General features: G+C 40.5%; 1 long non-coding RNA gene across 2 annotated transcripts; it reads left to right on the forward strand.

Annotated features, from left to right (window-relative positions):
* The first annotated feature begins 3,092 nt into the window (after nt 1-3,092).
* LOC115272206 lies at nt 3,093-10,222 on the forward strand. 2 transcript variants are annotated; one of them, XR_003900298.1, is made up of 3 exons: nt 3,093-3,520; nt 7,693-7,840; nt 10,109-10,222. It is a non-coding gene; the product is annotated as an uncharacterized LOC115272206 (long non-coding RNA). The 2 variants fall into 2 exon arrangements; XR_003900299.1 differs by lacking the exons at nt 7,693-7,840; nt 10,109-10,222 and adding an exon at nt 6,245-6,938.
* Nucleotides 10,223-11,353: the final 1,131 nt, after the last annotated feature.

Here is an 11,353-nt window from a genome sequence, read left to right on the forward strand (position 1 = left end):
GATCCATTCATCAGTTGATAGACATTTAGGCTCTTTCCGTGATTTGGCTATTGTTGACAGTGCCACTATGAACATTGGGGTACATGTGCTCCTATGCATCAGAACTTCTGTATCCCTTGGGTAAATCTCTAGCAGTGCTATTGCTGGGTCATAAGGGAGTTCTATCGATAGTTTTTTGAGGAGCCTCCACACTGTTTTCCAGGGTGGCTGCACCAGTTTACATTGCCACCAACAGTGTAGGAGGGTGCCTGTCTCTCCACACCCTCTCCAACATCTATAGTCTCTTGATTTGTTCATTTTACTGACTCTGACCCATGTGAGGTGGTAGCTCAGTGTGGTTTTGATTTGAATTTCCCTGATGATGAGTGACACTGAGCATCGTTTCATGTGCTTGTTGGACATCTGGATGTCCTCTTTGGAGAAGTGTCTATTCAGGTCTTCTGCCCATTTCTTCACTGGATTATTCATTTTTCGTGTATGTAGTTTAGTGAGCTCCTTGTATATTTTGGATACTAGCCCTTTATCTGATATGCCATTTGCCACTATCTTTTCCCATTCTGTTGGTTGCCTATTAGTTTTTTTGCTTGTTTCCTTTGCCTTGCAGAAGATTTTTTATCTTGATGAGGTCCCAGTATAAGTCAGGCAGAGAAAGATAGATACCATACGTTTGCATTCAAAGGTCTAACAGGAGAGACCTGGCAGGGGACCATGGAGAGAGGAAGGGAGAAAGAGAGTGGGGGAGAGTGAGGGACACAGATGAAGGGAGACTACTGAATACTGAAAATGAACCATGGACTGAGGGGGGAGGTGGAGGGAGGGAGGGGTGATGGTCATGGTGGGGTGCACTTGTCGGGAGAAGCACTGGGTGTTATATGGAAACCAATTTGACAATAAACTAAAAAAAACTGTAATGATTAAAAAAATAAATCTAAAGCAAACGTTACTAAAAAAAAACGAATGTAAGGTCAGAACTCTAGTGTAATGTAAGTAACGTGTAGTGAAATAATATGTATTTTAGCATACATATGTCCTGTCCATACATATGTCCAGGCATGACTATGCTGGAAGGCAGAGGAAATGATCACATGCTTATCCCAATAGGAAGAATCCCTACGCATGCAGCCTGGTTGAGATGTGTTGCTACTCAGCTAACATCCTCATTGATGTGATGATTACAGTTTTCCTAAATAGTACAGAATTCTCCTTAAATTCTGAAAAAAAAAAACCACCACATAACCTTTCCCTAGTTTACTTGGATTTTGAATTTCTAGGAAATTAAGTGATAGTGAGATTAAGCAAAAACTTCTTTGTACTTGCATGTAAAGTGGATTTTTTTTTCTAAATTCATAAATAGCCTTTTTTTCCCTACATGGAAGTCTGATGAGATATTCAAACACAGTGCAGAATGTGGACCAGTCTTCACTGTGCAGGACTGTCCTGTGCACTGCAGGCCATCAGGCATCCCTGGTCTCTGTTTGTAGTAAATGCCAGAAATTTCTCCTCCCCACTACCATTGCAACACTCACTTTGGAAATCTCGTTGGCATTCTGTGTTAAAAATCTGCATTTGCTGTGACCCAGTAATACACTCCTAGTTACATATGCATCAGAAATGAGTATGTATGTGCATCAGTTTTGTTCAAGAATGTTTGCAGCAACACTATTCCTAATAGCCTCAAATGAAAATATGTCAAATATACCCTCCACAGCAGAATGGACCAATAAATTGTGCCATATTCATACACACAGGGAAAATAAGCAACAATGAAAATGAACAAATTGCTAGTACAGAAAACATGGAGAAATCTCACAAATATAATGTTGAATGACAGAGCCACACACAAAATAATACATATTATGTCATTCCAAAAGGTCAAGCACAGGCATAACAAATTTATAGTATCTGTTGGAATAATGTCTGAGGGGAGAAAGGCATTTCAGCGTTGACATTTCCTTCTTCCTTCCTTTCTTCCTTTCTCCCTCCCTTTCTTCCCACATTCCTTCTTTCCTCTCCTCTTTCTTTTCTTCCATCCTTCTTTACTTCCTTCTTTCCTCTACTCTTTCTTTTTTTCTTTCTTTCTCTTTCCTCTGTCCTCCCTCCCTTTTCCCCTTCCTTCCTTTTCTTTGTTCCTCCTTCCCTTCCTTTCTTCTTCTCTCCCTGCCTTAGCTTCCTTCCTTCTTTCTTCTTTCCTCCTTCTCCCTCTCTTCTCCCTTCCTTCTCTTCCTTCCCTTCCCTTCCTTCCTGCATCCTTCTTCCTCTTTCCTGCTACCTCCTTCCTTTTTCTTTCTTTTCTTTTCTTCCTTCCCTTTTCTTTCTTTTTCTTTCTTTCTTTCTTTCTTTCTTTCTTTCTTTCTTTCTTTCTTTCTTTCCTTTTTCTCTTTTCTTTTCCTTCGTTTCTTTTTGTCTTTCTCCTCTCTTCTTATTTCCACTTATTACTTATGCCATAAGAAGTTAGTATTCTGTGGTACACACTTAGGCAAAATTATATGACTTTTGTTTCATGAACTCTGTTTCCACAGAGAATCTTAGGGAGGTATGGTATCTTGCCTAATATTGAGTAGTAAATGATGGATACAAGATTCTAGTTCTTGAGCTGGATGAGCTTTACATGTGTGTGCATTTTGGGGTAATTATCAGCAGAGGGGAGGGTATTAAAACAATTCTGCAGGTTGACATTCGTGCAGTGTATAGGGTATTTAAAAACGACTGTAATTAAAGAAACGTCAGGTCTTGCTAGTTCTTTTCTCTTTCCAGTCCTCTGGCTCTCCATTTGCTAGTTGGGAGTCCAGGAAAAACCAAAGACAAGAAACAAATTTCAGCTCAAAGTCAAACATATCTCAAACAGACTCAAATGTCTATTTCTAGGGTTAAACGGTTTTCTCAAGTTGGTCCAAGGCAGTTACAAAAGAAAGCAATTCTCTTCGTTGTCCAGGGTAAGATTGGAGGCAAAAACAACGTTGAAAACCAGTACGTTACTCCCCAGCCTCTTTGAAGCTTCAGAATCGGCTTGGCCACGTGAGGGACCCGTTAAAGGAGGCGGGGCCAAGGCCATCCGTTGTGAAGCAGCAGCACGTGCCGGGCCGTGCGTTGTTACCTTCTAGCAGCACAGCCCGCCAGCCCTCAGTCCTGTTTCCCTGGTCGTGGGCTGAGCAGGCTCTTACTCAGGGGCCCCAGTGCCTGGATTTTCACATACGGGTCCAGCGCTGCTCTTGGGGTTCCTGCGGTGGGAGCATCACAGAAGAGCCAGCGCAGGGTGGGAAGGGGCGGCAAGGAAGGAAGTGGAGGACACACACTGAGATTTGCTAATTTTTAGTTTTAAGTTACATCCGAGCTCCCACCTGGGTGGGTGGGAAAGTAACTCTTGTACAAATTCTCTGTGAAGGAGGAAGAAAGACCCGTTGAGGACTCAGCACCTAGCCAACTGAGCATCAGCATGTTCGACAGCCTCAAACCTGCCCTGCAGGACTTGGGCACGCGGGCGTTGTCTCTGCTGAAGACCTGAAGACACTGAGCCCACAGGGTAAGTGCCGCAGGCTGAATCTTCACCTGCTCATGGGGAGGCAGGAAACCTCCTTCCCCATCCTCTGGAGTGGCCAGGTTATCTTGGCAACCAGCTAGGAAACACAGCAGGCTCCCACTGGATGTCCGTGGAGTTTCTTCACTGATTGTGTTCATGAGGGAAAGGGAACAGCTGAGAGTTTTGAGTGAGGTGATAGTGTGTTAGCTTGGGGACTAGCACAAAGTAAGTGCTCATTAAATGGTAGCTAAAAACAACCACCCTAAATGGGTCTTTCTCAGGCTTCATGCAGTGACATGGCTACTTTTGTTGCCCCTGATAGGTTGGGGGGTTGTGTTAAAAAAGTGAGATGATCATAAAAGGAAGTGGGTATTTGCAAGAAGACCTGACAACTTTTCCTAGAAAACTTCCTAGGCTTGATCAAAGTGTAGTTTCTTAGAAGAGTCACCCTAGCGTGATCCCGAGATCTGTTTGTAAGCTATGGGAGCGCGTGGGAAGAAGGGCGTTCCAGAAATGCAAACTTTACTGCTGTCAAGTCATTGTAACTTAGGGACATTGCCTATACTTTAACAAAATGACTTAAGGAGACAAAATAAGTAGGAGTAGATGCCTCATCTCTTTCTCCTGCATCACTCCTATATTTTCCTTTTAAAATAAGTATAAGATAAGCATTAAATATTATGGTTTTATGAATTAAAAATATTTGCCTTATTTACAAACATACATAATTTATTCATGCAAGTGAGTTTGAGGACCTACTGTGTTAGACACTAGAGAACTGATGGTAAGCAAAAACCTTGGAATTTACATAGTCTAGTGGGAAAGAGATACACATGAACCAAATAATCACAGAAATAAATAATAATTTCAGTTAGCAAGTGACCGAGGAGGAGGTGGTGCATGGTACACTGTGATGTTTTACTGTGGTTGAGGGGGATGGGAATGTCTGTCAAGATTTGTTGAAAAGAAGACTTGAGCTGAGAGGTGAAGAATGGTGAAATGGATCCATGGAGTAGGGAATGGAGGGGAGGTGACAGGTTTCTAGGCAGAGGGAATAACAAGAGGATATTGATGAGAGGGAGCGTGGTATGACTGAGGACTTGAAAGAGAGTCCATACAGCTGCTCTGTAAGCACAGAGGTCAGAGTGTTCTAAAGGAGGCTGCAGAGAAAGGGAGGGGTCAGGTGATCAGGGCCTTGCAAATCATATTAAGGATAGTGGCCTTCATTTTAAGCCTGATGGAAAGTCATTGAGTATCTTAGCACAGAGACAAAGGAGGAGTTGAGTGACCTGATCACGTTTGTGTTTTGAAAAGATTGCTCTGGTTGCAAAGTGGGGAATGAATTGGAAGGTCAAGAACACCTATAATGGTAACTTCAGTGAGACTGAATGGTAGCTTGGTCTATGTTCCTACTAGTAAAAATGGAGAGATATAGACAGACTGAAAGGCTGTTTCGAGCTTGTGGTGGTGGACTGGACATGGAGGGTGAGAGAGAAGGAAGCTTTCAGGATGAGTTCTGAGTTCCTGGCTTATTACATAACTGAATAGATGATGGCAGCAGTCATTGAAATGGAAACCCTGGATACAGGGTAAGATTTAAGGGAAGGAAGATCCTGATTTTCAGCAAGTGAAGTGTGCCTGTGAGATATCCAAATAGGCAGTTGGATGCACAGGTCCAGAACCTTAAAATGGGGAGAGTTTCTGGGATTCTAAATCAACACGTGGGCAACATCAGCATATTGGTGGTCATTAGAGCACTGGGCAGATGTAACTGCTTAAGCAGAGTATGGCTGTGTCAGGCTAGGTGCTGAATGTGGAGTGGCTTGGCATTCTCTCACTCTCTCTTTCTCTCTCTCTCTCCCTCCTTCTCTGCCCCTCCCTTCCCCACTCACATGTGTGCTCTCTCTCAAAATAAATAAATAAATATTGAATGTAAAATATGAGGCCTGGGTGGCTCAGTCTGTTGAGGATCTGACCTCCGCTCAGGTCATGATTTCATGGTTCCGCTGGAGAGTTAGAGCTTCTGTCAGACTCTGTGCTGACAGCTCAGAGCCTAGAGCCTGCTTGCTTAGGATGCTGTGTCTCCCTCTTGTGCTGTCTCTCTCTCTCACACAAATATATAAACATTAGAAAATTAAAGTAAAATAAAAATGAATAAGGTTTATGTTAATCAGAGGGCACAGAGTAGACACTCAATAATGCTTTTTGAATCAGTCATTGAGAACAAAAGGCTGGAGTTAAATAAGTGGTGGAGATTAAGGAGCACACTTGTGATGAGCACCAGGTGTTGTATGGAGGTGTTGCATCACTAAATTATTCACCAGAAAGTAATAATCTACTTTATGTTAACTAACTGGAATTTAAATAAGAACTAAAATAAAGGCTAGATTATACTTGATTAACTATATTTACAGGATAAAAGGAATTCTGTCACTCTTCTATAAAGAATAAAAGGATATGAGACAGTTCTCTTTATCCTAGAAAGACTTTATTCAAAAATTTATTGTTATCATTATTTTAAACTACATTTTTGGAATGTAAAAGGGTAAGCTGTAGTTACTAGGAAATTTAACTTTGGGGTATGACCCTATTTTCTCTTAATTCTGAATTAATTAGGGATAACTATTGTTTGATTCTTCAGTTCATATTTACCTTTTTGTGTATTACCACTAGACACTATCATATGAGTGCTTACATAAATTATTTTTTATTTCCTTTGAATTTCAGAAGTCTTAAGTATCTGGGATCATGAATCATCCTATATTCTGCGACAGCTATCCCTACACATGGCAAGATTTCAACTTAAAGTTTAATGCAAGAGTGCACAGGATCTTTCTTGTTTAGTCTTGTATAATTTTGCTGTGAGCAAGATAGCAGACATTAGAGCCATCCAATTTAACTTTCAGTCCTGTGATTTTGTGATGCTCACACTTACGACTTACAGATAGCAGATTTAGCAAACATGGATTTTATTCTTAGGTAATGAATTTGTAAATGTTTCTCTAGTGATGCCAAGCAGATCACTGACCAACGTGTAGAGGAACTAGATGAATTCTGTTGCTCTGTGACCTGATAGTTTCTGGCATAGCTCTAGAAGGATGTAGTGCTTCCTGCCATGCTTCTTTGCAGGGAATGGGTTTTGTCTGAAATATAAGAAGATAAGTCAGGACTGAATTCATCTTGCCAAAAGTAAGGATCTTTGCCCATCCTTGAGTTTGGATGCCATGGCACTGGACAGAGATTTGGGGACTTTGGAGACAGCTGAGAAATTGCGGGACTTCCATATCCTACTCACAGGTCCCATGATGACAACCCATGGGCTGAATTCATCCTTCAAACTCATTTTGTTTGTTCCGATAATTTGAAGTCCTCACCAACTAAAATTGGGAGAGTTTATATAAAGTTTTGAGCAAAGAGAAAATACTTGTGTCTTTCTTTTCTTGAAAAATTAGCAAGCAGACTTACCACCACTAGTTTTCCATTCCTGTATGATGACATGTGGCTGGAGTCAACAATGGGCTCTAACCTTGGGATGGGGTTTGTACTTCCTAGCCAGTGCACTCTCTGGCTCGCTTCCTTCACTCCCTGGCATTCTTTCATGGTGCCTGTAGACATTTGAGTTTGTAACCCTTGAGGTGTGGAATTTTTAGGGAGACAGAGGCCTAGTTTGAGAGATGGAAGCTCTACCCATCAGCCATGATCACTACACTGCAGCAGATGCCTTGGATGCTGGATTGTCTGACTTGAAGTGAGAGACAGAAACCTAAAAGAAGAGAGGACAAAGAGATTTCTATGGCTTTTTAAATTCCCTCTTTCTAATGGCAAATGATTACAATTTATAATTTCCCACAATTTAGGACAAGAGGAATCTTAAGTATCGATTGAAAGTAGCAATGGCATCCATACAAGTTTTCTTAGTCCTCACAGCCTTTGAATGGTAATGGAGATTCAGGATCTGATGTCAGAAATGTTGTAGATCAATATATAACATTTTATACTTCTTTGAAAACTTAGAATCATAACAGACTCTAACTGTAAGAGATTGCAGAGATCATTGCATGTTTAAGGTTTAATTCTTTTTTTATTTTTTTGAATAGCAGTACTAAGAGTTATTTTTCCTTACTCTTCAGTGAATTCTGATTGCTGCTCTTTTGTTTTCTTCCTTATTCCTTCAGAGGGTTCAGATTCCAGGTTTTGGAACTTTCACTGTCATGAGACAAGACACTGACTTGGGAAACAAGAAGTTTATTCTGATTCAGGGGCCCATGGCAAAGAAATTAGTATGGCTCCATGGACTCAAACAAAACCAAATGGATACTCCTGGTAAATCTCTTCAATATTTAAGACATTCTCAGAAAGTAACTGGCCTGGGGCCGAAGAAGGAAGGGCAAAGTCTGTCTAGTTGCTGCTTTATCAGTTTCTGATTTGAGCTCCCTTTTCACCTGGTACCTTTGGATGAGGGAGGGACCAAGGTAGGAAATGATAGAGTCTTCCTGCAGGACATTTTATGACTCAGCAGCTTAGGAGGCAGGCGTGGGAAGACTTGATGTGACATCAAGGCAGGTGCACATGCCATGTTACAGAGTTATAGAGGCTTTATTCATTTTTTAGACCCTCAGAAATTAAAAGTGCTTATAAATAAAAAGTTAATTAGGGTCTCTGGTTAGAATGGCAGTCCATATTAGCTATGAAAAAGATCACTAATGTGTCTCTTTCGTATGTAATGTACATTATTAAAATTTAGAAGTGAGAAGGTTAATAACTCCATAAAGACATCAATGAATACCTTATGTGCACCTCTCTCACCCTAAAATCTTCCTCCCTTGCTTTCTCCTCCTTGCTTCCCCTTTCTTTCCTTCTGCCTCCCTTCCTTTTTTCCTTCTACAAATATTTACTGAGAGCCAACTTTATGTTAGGCCTTGTTCCAAGCACTGGAGATACACTGATAAGCAAAAGGGGCATGGTGCCTGGCAGGATGCTCACTTACCTTCCAGCTTTGGTGTGTGGACTTGGTGACACCTCCCCTGGTTACTGAGAGGCCTTTGGAGATGTCCTTCCTGATTTCTGAGCTGTGCTCCTTTTGACCTTCCCTATCATCCCCTCTTGCATTGCCCTCCTATGTGGAAAAAGAGATCTAGTCCACTCCCCAATGTCAGCAGGTGAAAAGGCTAACACTGGCCTTTATATTAAAATTAATTTTCAGAGTAAGTTCCCACCAAAACATGAAATATTGGAAAACCCAATGCCAACAAATTAGACTTAGGCTTTATTATGCATATGATCTGTATGATAGATTTGATGGGCTTTTCAGTCACTTTTATTTTGAGTTTTATGACAGAAGACTTACAGTAATTCATCAAAAACCTACCAAATAAAGTGAAAATAAAGCCAACTTTTTTTTATAGAAACATCTTGGATATCATAGAAGAGTCCCAAAAAAGTAGTTTAGACATATGATTAACTTTTTTACAAGGCTGAAGAAATTTCAGAATTAAATATTTATGATGACTTAATTCACAAGAACAATTCTGTCTATAGTTTAGCTTTGGGGTTATGAGTCTTTGTCATGAATTAAGTAGGTAATTAAACTTTACAGGGATTCTTGAAGATTATCAAGACATGGTTCTTGCTTTGAAGAGCTCAGAATTTAGCATGGGAGATAAATATATAAGCAAATATTGCAACCTGATTAAATGCTGTGTGAACAGTATTGATCAGAACTAGATCACATGTAGGGGAGCCCAGAGGGCAGCATGCCTAACTTTGCTCAGGGAGGCTTAAGAAGATGACATATACCAGGAGGTCTTAAAGGAAGATAGGGCTTTGCTGGCTGAGAAAAACTATGGGAGATATTTCAGGAACAATGAGAATAATTCAAGAAGAAAGAGTAAGGCCTATTCAGGGAGGAACAGGTACTTCTGTGTGGCCAAGGCATATGATTGTGGAGGCAAGTGGAGGGAAATAAGACAAAAATCATTGGTAGCCATTAAATTGTAAGGGTCTGTATGCTGTGTGATAAGGACTTTGGGATTCATCGTATAGGCAATAGGAACCACTGAAAGATTTTGAGCAGGAAACTGTATGTACTAGTCCAGTTTTTAATTTAGGAGGATAGCTCTTCTCATTATAGCAGTTTGATGAAATACGGTGGGAGCCCGAGTGCAGTGGCAATCAGGAGGAAGGTGAAGGAATCTTTTTGTGAGACAATTCATGTGGAGAACTGATGGGATTTGGCTACCAGTTGAGAGTGGTGGGTAGCAGGAATAAGAAAGGTGTGTAGCATGGCCAAGATTTCTTGAAAAATAGATGTATGTTCTTGCTATTCACACCATAGAGAAGGAAGGGGGAAGACAGGTTGGGGTGGCAGATAACCTAATGAGTTAGCTTTTGGATGTGCTAAATTTGAAATTTCTGTAGGGATATGTAGGTGGAGGTAATTCCAGTGCTCGGTTGAGGGGTGGAGACTAGAGGTCAAGATTTGGATAAATTTCCCTAGGAGAGGATATAAAAGAAGAGGAGACAGACAAGGGAAAAGTCTTGTTTAGAAACAACAACAACAAACAGCAAAGCAACAAAACACCATCTTCTCAGAAGTAGAAGATAAAGGAAATCAGCAAAGGAGACCTAGGAAGAAGAAATGGGAGAACCAACAGTGGTGCCATGGCTGCAAGAGCATGGAGAGGGGACAGTCAACCGGAGGTTACAGAGAGGCCATGAGACTAAGATTTGCAGTGAGTTCTTTGGCTTGTCCACTATGAGATGATAGTGTCCTCACTGGGGTCTAGTGGGCTGGAAGACAGATTGAAGAGAGGCATTGGATGAATGAGAGGGGACAGTCGAGAGTCTGGCAAGATAGCATTTTCATTTAAGAACTTTATAAAAAATAAGAGGGAGAGAGGTGGTATGGAATCCCCATTACATTGTACAGAAAATCATGGGCTGATACAGGGAAGCTTTTGCAGAGATATTAATCATCATCTGATACCACTGACCACATGGAAAGCTGTAAATTAATGCTTGCTGAATAAATGTTTAGAATGTTCTCATCTTCTTTCTATCCTGTTGCTCTATTAGTGGATATTGTCACTGCCTCTTTTTGGATTTATCATCTTGATCATCTTTGTTATTTACCCCCTGTTTTGACTGGTGGTCTGTTACTGTGGAATAGACCCTGTGCTTATTTTTATGTTAGACAGACCATGTTCCTTTGCAATGTCATTTATGGACTCATTAGGGAGAAACAGCAAGTTATCCAGTCTGATATCCTCTGATAGGACACTTTCATCTGAAGGTAACATCTACTGAAGATGACTATCTTTTCAAAACACTTGACATTTATAGATATTTATAAACATTTAAAAATGATGTGATAATTGGAGGAGATAAGCAAATTTATTGCTACATTGTGTCCTGAGAGATAAGAGGGATGAGAAATTCAGAAAACCCTCTGATGAAGAAATGTAGTTAGTTATTATTACATTGTCTCCAAGAGAAAATCAAAAGTTTGTCTGGAGTTTGCTTAGAAACCGAATTGTTCTTATTTTGAGCAAAAAAATATACATTTAAGGAAAATTCTGATTATTGTTAGGGTGCAACTAAGGGCTTCAATGGACAATTCTAGTTTTGAGTATTAAGAATCAGACAATTTCAAGTTTCATAGCATTGTGATCTGAAAGTGTGCATGGTATGATCTCTATTTTATACTTATGGAGGGCTGCTTTATGTCTCAGTATGTGGTCTATCTTGGAGAATGTGCCATGTGCACTCGAAAAGAAGGTAAATTTCCTATCTTTAGGATGTAGAGTTCTAAATATATCTATCAGTTCCATCTGTTCC

The sequence above is a fragment of the Suricata suricatta genome, chromosome 11 (assembly GCF_006229205.1).
Source record: "Suricata suricatta isolate VVHF042 chromosome 11, meerkat_22Aug2017_6uvM2_HiC, whole genome shotgun sequence".
Classification (NCBI taxonomy): Eukaryota; Metazoa; Chordata; class Mammalia; order Carnivora; family Herpestidae; genus Suricata; species Suricata suricatta.